Source organism: Aulonocara sp. 'chitande type north' Nkhata Bay, linkage group LG20, assembly GCF_057382095.1.
Source record: "Aulonocara sp. 'chitande type north' Nkhata Bay isolate Kocher_YH1m ecotype deep benthic linkage group LG20, A_spYH_male_GT1.1, whole genome shotgun sequence".
NCBI classification, from domain to species: domain Eukaryota; kingdom Metazoa; phylum Chordata; class Actinopteri; order Cichliformes; family Cichlidae; genus Aulonocara; species Aulonocara sp. 'chitande type north' Nkhata Bay.
The window spans coordinates 15,584,836-15,592,046 of NC_141363.1; positions in this window are offsets into that span (position 1 = coordinate 15,584,836).

Here is a 7,211-nt window from a genome sequence, read left to right on the forward strand (position 1 = left end):
GTAAGCCAGACTGCGAATCCTCCTGCAGACCGGGCCGAAAGTCTTTCGGTGGGCCGGGCTGGGACGAAGTTTGTGTAGCTCCGAACGTGGAAGTCCCAAAAACAAAGCAAAGGATTGCAGTGGAGTAAGCCCAGTGTCTTCCACCACATAATCCTTCTTTCGTCGCTGCTTGCCCCTCCTGCAGGGCCTGAATTCTGAGAGCAGCGGTGGAGTGACAACAGAAAACGGAGGAGCCACTGCCGTCGAGGGAGAGCGCTTGGCACCTCGCATCCCTGACGGAACAGCTGATGGAACGGCGGTAGCCATCGCAGTTTGGAAGCTGCGGGGCCCACCCAGAGCCAAACGAGACCCATCGAATGGTGACTCGTGCTCCCAGGCACACCTAGCCCCCTGCCTCTCCCTCTCCTTGAGGAAGGTGGAGACTGCGGGTCGCCGATACCATACGGAGTCTGCTGGATCCATTACTGGTCGCGTCGTTCTGTCAGGGCTCTGTGTGCGGGCAGGCAGAGAGGAGGATCCAAATGCAGGACTCAGAAAACGGGTTTCTCCATGGATCGGGTTTCCTCCAAGGCGTGAGCACCGATAAGCAGAGTTCTGTATAAAATTAATTATTCAAAGTAAGCTCAGGTATGCCGTTCAGCAGGTTAGTTACAGCGCCGGGAGTAGCTTGGGAGAACAAAATGACACAGAAACTGCTTCAGGTTGCTCTTCCAAAATCAACTCAAAGGTTTATTCAGTATACAACAGTTTATATAGAGGAAAAAAAAGGTTCGTGTGTCAGCAGATTCTCAGTTCAAACCGGTACAGACCAAATAAGGAAACGTCTTCCTGCCTTCTGAGCAAAGAAGTATCCTTTGTGTAGTTTATCAGTTCAGCTACAATTTATGATCATTCCAGCAAAATACACTCCTAGACATAGAATACAGAGTTCTTTCATTAGTGAATTCTGAAACAAACCACCTGGCCTTTAACAAGCTCTTTTCTAAAAGATAAGGAAGGGAGGATGGGAGTAAGGAAGTGATCTCTGTGGTGTTTTCGACCTTGAGGTACCATCCTGTGATTCTTACACATTAATTCTTGGGTCACAGAGAAAGAGAAAAACAACTAGTAAATGGGCCTTATTGAGTAACAGTTTTCCTGTATAATATCACTATAAAACAATATCCTGTAAATGCTACCATGGTATCAAAATATCACAACAGTTCCCTCCTTTTATCATGAAATGATAACATAGTATAAAGACAGAATGTAATAACATAATATAAAGACAAATCATAAATGTGAAACAAATCATAAATGTAACTGGTCCTTCGAGTAAGCTTAATATCAAAAATTCTGAGAGCGTATACATGGTATCACACAACAGACAATAATTATCGAAAACATGCGGCAACGGTTACAAAGGCTACAATTAGTTCCTTCCATTTTCCAAACGTGTCCTGTAGCCACTTATCTAGCCACTGACCGTGGCCTGTATTGGCAATTAGTTCTATCTTCAATGCTTCAAGTCTATTCATAGCTTGTGTGAATGAACCGTTAGGGGCGGTATTATTGGGAATGAAAGTACAGCATACATCAGCGGTCACTAGACCACAGGTACCGGTCCAATTAACAGGTAAGGCTAGTCTAAGAGTATTGTTGCACAACCAATAACCGTTAGGGATTGCTCTAGTTAGACGCGTGACCATGTGTGATTTAACTAACTCCCCCCAGTCAGTATCATTTAATACACCTTCTGGGGGAACAATGATCGATTCTCCGCTCAAACTTGAACTGTGTGTGTGTTCCTCCAGATATGATAAAGCTTCAGCCACAGAGACAGCTAGCCATGTCTCTTTACAGCGTGCACCTGGGGAGTCAGAGAAAAATGTATAGTTATCCTTTGTATAATCTATGTGAGTGTCTGGGCCAGTTAACTTTAGTCTGCGCAGACATATCATACTAGTATTAAAATGGAAAGGGATCTGTCCTAGGGGTAGTGAGGGCTTTAACCTAGTCTTAGGGCGTTTCATTGGGGCGCAGGTCCCTGCCGTGTCATTAGATAACTTCAATAATTCGCCTAATGGAGTCTCAGGGTTAGTTGGTGTGTGTGTGTGTCTAAGTAAGCAGTCGAGAGGGCTCAGAGTCAACTGTAAAGTGTCTTTAAGGAGAGCATTATCTCCGCCGATTTTCTCTAGTCCCTCAGTGAGGGGGAAACCGGATATGGGGTATCCTACTATTACCTGTTCTGGATTACCCTTTGAACAGACATAACAGTTACTGTTTCCTAAATCACGAGCGGCTGTTCTGGCATTTTCATACCAGGAGTTGACTCCTGCTCTAGAGGGCGCATAAAATGGTTTATTAGTGGCGTCTATGTTGCCATTTACTGATTTTAGGGAACGTAAGGAGCGTACTAGGTTGGTGTCTTGCCAAATGGAGCATGAGGTATTGTCAGCAAAATACGACCTGTAGAAATGTGAACATGGTTGCAGTCTACAATACAAAATAGCAAAGAAAAATCCTAAAGTTAATGCGATAGATATGATAAATAACCTAAATATATAAGAAAAACAGTTCTTCAGTCGTCTTCTGGCCTGGTCCCAGGTTCGAGAGACATAGAATAAGCGTCGTATGATGACAATGGGCATTTCATTTTCTCCATTATCAGGATGGAATGAGTCTAGCTTTATCAGGTTAGACATCATGTGGTACTTTTGGCTTTCTATTCCTGCTGGATGTTCGAGTACCTTGCTGTGGCTCTTTCAGACGTTGTGTGTTAATCAGTGATTGCGTGTGTGTAGGTGGATTGGATCCGGGCGCTGGCTCGCCGGAGATGTCATCTACCCGTTGTGTGTTTATTTGTTTTGGTTCCGGGCGTTGGCTCGCCGGAGACGTCGTCTGCTTGATCCGACGCCTGAGATGGTCTGGTTGGGCTGGTCTTAACCCTGCTGGCATGAATCCACTGAGGTTGTCCGTCTGTGAGGATGCTGGTTCTTCGTCACTGCCAGTACAGTCTGGGGGCTGGAAAACGCGCGGCCTCCCTGAGTGTCCTTGGTTTTAGCGACTTCACCAACACCGCATCTCCTTGTCTCCACTGGTGGAACTGTGGAGGGGAAAGGCTGAGAGAGACAAACTTTCTGATAGTTATTATTCAGTGTTTCTACCAGGTTGTGAACATAGTCGGACAATGCAATATACATCACCTTCTACTAGCGGTGCCCCTCTGGAAGCTGACCATGGTGTTGGAAATAGTCTTATTTCAAATGGAGATAATTTGGTTACTGCAGATGGAGTCATAATGTATGAAATGGAAAATCTGGTTGTGGTAAATGCTGATGTTTTGCTTTTGGTTTTCCTACATTAGTTCGTGCACATGTTAGACAGGTTGCTAATATGCTTTTTACTGCATGTGATGTTTTCTCAATTACAAATCTTGATTTTATTGCCCCTATTACCCCTCTTTGTCCGACATGACTCACACAGTGAAAATGTCGGACAAGGACTGGCATCAGGGAATATGGGAGGGCAATCAAACCCTCAAAATTTTGTATAGGCCATCTCTGTCATCTAAGGTACAGTCATTATCCTCCCAATAGGTGTAATCAGATGCAGAGGCCTGCTCTTGTATAAAGTTTAAATCAACATTTGTTTCTAAATAGTCTGGGAGTGTAACAAGTGGCAACTGTAGGGGCACAGATAATACTTCCTGTGGAGGTGGGAGCTGTGATGCAGCTGCAGCCTTGGCAGTCACGTCTACTAGAGCATTACCTGCTGCTTCGTCTGTGTCAGCTGTACTGTGTCCTTTCGTTTTAACGACTGCAACGGCCGATGGTAGCTGTATAGCCTGAAAAAGTCTTTGAACAAAATCAGAATTTAGCAATTGATTTTCCGTCAGCAGATCTAAATCCTCTTTGTCTCCACAATGTGCCAAAGTCATGTACGACGCCAAACGCATAGCGGCTGTCTGTGTAAATTGTCACACGCCTATCCACATGGAGCTCACAGGCGCGTATTAAAGCCATGAGCTCTGCTTTTTGTGCTGAGTGAAATGGTAATGAGTGAGCCTCTAGTATGATGTCAGGCAATGTTACCACTGAATAGCCACAAAGAAATGAGTTGTCATTCGGCCTTGAACAGGACCCGTCCACATAAACCGTGGCTGAGTCTGGGATAGGTGTTTGCTCTAAGTCTGGACGTGGTGCTGTGGATTCCTGTATACGTGTCATGCAGTCATGAACATCAAGCCTGTCTGAGCCATCCTGTCGGTCAGAAGAACACAGCATAGGATCAATAAATGTGCTGGCGAATTGGGTGTGCTGCTCGCTTTTATGGTGAGGTTTGCTGTGGAGGTCAGTGTAGCTTCATAACCTGAGCGACGTTGTGCAGTCATATGTTGTCTAGTTATGTTTGCTAGAATGGTCGTGACCTGGTGATTGGTGTGTAGAATAGTGTCATGTGAGAGTGTGAGCTTCTCGCAGTCCCTTATCATGATAGAGCAAGCTGCTACCGCCCTCAGGCAGGCCGGCATCCCCTGAACAATCCACAGGCAGCACCTTTGAGTGGCGGAGGTCAGCACTCCCTTTAATTGAAAGAGGCAGTCATTTCTGTGGACCACAGTATTCGAGGAGGCTTGTCTTTTTTACAACATTCACGCAGAATGTGGTCATGAAAAGAACAGTCTGGTATCCACTGTCTGCAATAGTTCACCATGCCTAAGAAGGACGACATTTCCTTCTGTGTAGTGGGCCGAAGGACGGAGGTCACAGCTTTGACCCTGTCTGCAGTCATGGAACGTTTTCCGTGAGACAGTGTGAATCCCAAATATTGAACAGAAGTCTGACAGTACTGCATTTTCTTTGCCGATGCTTTGTGGCCAGTCTGTTGGAGGTGCTGGAGAAGCATGTGTGTAGCAGTTTGACATAGTTCCTCACTCGGAGCACAGAGGAGGAGGTCATCCAGTACAGCCCTCCGGAGGAGTGAAGCTGTCCAGGGTAGCACGGACCACCATTGAGAAAGCCGCAGGGCTGTCTATCATGCCTTGGGGCAAACGAGTCCAAGTGTACTGCTTATTTCTATGTGTGAATGCAAATAACGGCTGTGTGTCTTCATGCACAGGTACTGAGAAAAAGGCGGAACACAGGTCCACCACGGTAAAATGTATAGCTGTGGATGGAATAGATGTCAATATGCTGGGAACGTCTGAGAGGTGGCAGAGGCATAATGACTGCATTAATTTGCCTTAAGTCTTGTATGAAACGCCATACGCCAGGTTTGTTAGGCTTTGGCACAGGATTGACAGGAGTGTTATATGGAGATACTGTGGGCTTTATTACTCCTGTAGTCAATAAATCTCCTATGATGACATCTCGGACTGAGGCTTTTTCGGCAGAAATGGGACATTGCTTGACATATACTGGCTTGTTGTTTTTCAGCTGTGCGTGATAAGGTGTGCAGTCAATAAATCACTGGTGTGAGCAGTTATCATGTTGTTGAACAGTGTGAGAGAGACAAAAGTGTGGCTCCCAGTCATGGGATTACCTGGTAGTGGCGTCTGTACACGTTTTTTTTGGCACAGTGTGTGACATAGAGTACCGGACAAAAAGGATGTTGAGTTCATTCTCTGCTGAGGCGTCCAGCTGACACAGAGGCTGTTCCTTCTCCATCATGTCGGTGCATAGCAAAGAAAAAACATAAGCTGTTATCAGTGTCAGCAAACATTTCACCCTTTGTGTTAAATGAAATACACAAATTCATTTTTGCTCTGGGTGTCTGCGGCTGCTGGAAAACTGAGCTAAATTTGCACCTCTAGCTTGTCTACCTTATGGGTTAAAATTCGGGTTGTAAGGCTGCCTAGATGTGGAGCCATTATTGCGTGCTTCTTGTGGTTGCCAGTTACCTTGACTGGAAGAACTCCGCTGACGCCTAGTGGCAGGAACTTGTACTGCGTTCTGTGGTCGAGGCGCGTGTGCCCTGTTGGAAGCTGCAAATCGACACTCCCTAGACCAATGTCCTATCTTCCCACAGCAAAAAAAAACCACATATCTCTACTCTTATCTTTCCGTCCTCTGAAACTTCCTGGCTGTGCTGGAGCGGATGATCCTGCATACATTAGTTTCTCACTTTCCTCTGAGCCTTCAACATCAAAATTCAACATCATCTTAACACTTTTAGCTTTTGTGGTAGTAGGGAAAAGATCTGCACTAGCCTTCAGTTTTACTGACCTGTTTTCTGGCGATAATCGTTCGGGATAGGGTTCCGGAAATAAATTAGAATGCATTGAACTTACAGTTCTTAAGTTGTAAACAAAGTCAGTCACGTAAGTACTTCCGCATGTTCTGGATACGTAATCATGGAAGTCTTCACCGATTCGCGGACGTAGGTTACACGTCACCGGAAGTGGGAGTTGTACTGAGCCGTTATTTGTGATTTTATATTTTATTTTATTATTTTTTGGTTTTACAGATAATTTCGATTTTTTATCGGACCTGTCTGTGGTCTTTGAATTATTCTGACCCATGTTCAGTGATTTCCAGAGGGGTTTACACGCTTGAAGGATTTATGTTAGTATTTTGCTGCGGCACAGCTGAGGTTACTTTAAATCTTATCGCTAGCTAGCAATTTTTGTTTGGGTGAGCAATTTCTCACTTAACGAGCAACTTCTCGCAATACAAGAGGCAATCTCCTGTGTCTTTCTGCTTTTAATTTACTTTATTCGGGGACTAAGGAAGTCGTCAGTGTATCTCTCTGGATCACTAAGTGAAACTTCGTCAGCATATCCCGTTTCATTATAGATCAATCACCGAGAGAGGTATAATACAGTCCCATATAAATATTAAAGACGTGTATTTACCTTCGTCAGCGGATCCCACTTCTGACACCAAATTGAAAGAAATCTCCATCCCGGGTTTCTCCATGGATCGGGTTTCCTCCAAGGCGTGAGCACCGATAAGCAGAGTTCTGTATAAAATTAATTATTCAAAGTAAGCTCAGGTATGCCGTTCAGCAGGTTAATTACAGCGCCGGGAGTAGCTTGGGAGAACAAAATGACACAGAAACTGCTTCAGGTTGCTCTTCCAAAATCAACTCAAAGGTTTATTCAGTATACAACAGTTTATATAGAGGAAAAAAAAGGTTTGTGTGTCAGCAGATTCTTAGTTCAAACCGGTACAGACCAAATAAGGAAACGTCTTCCTGCCTTCTGAGCAAAGAAGTATCCTTTGTGTAGTTTA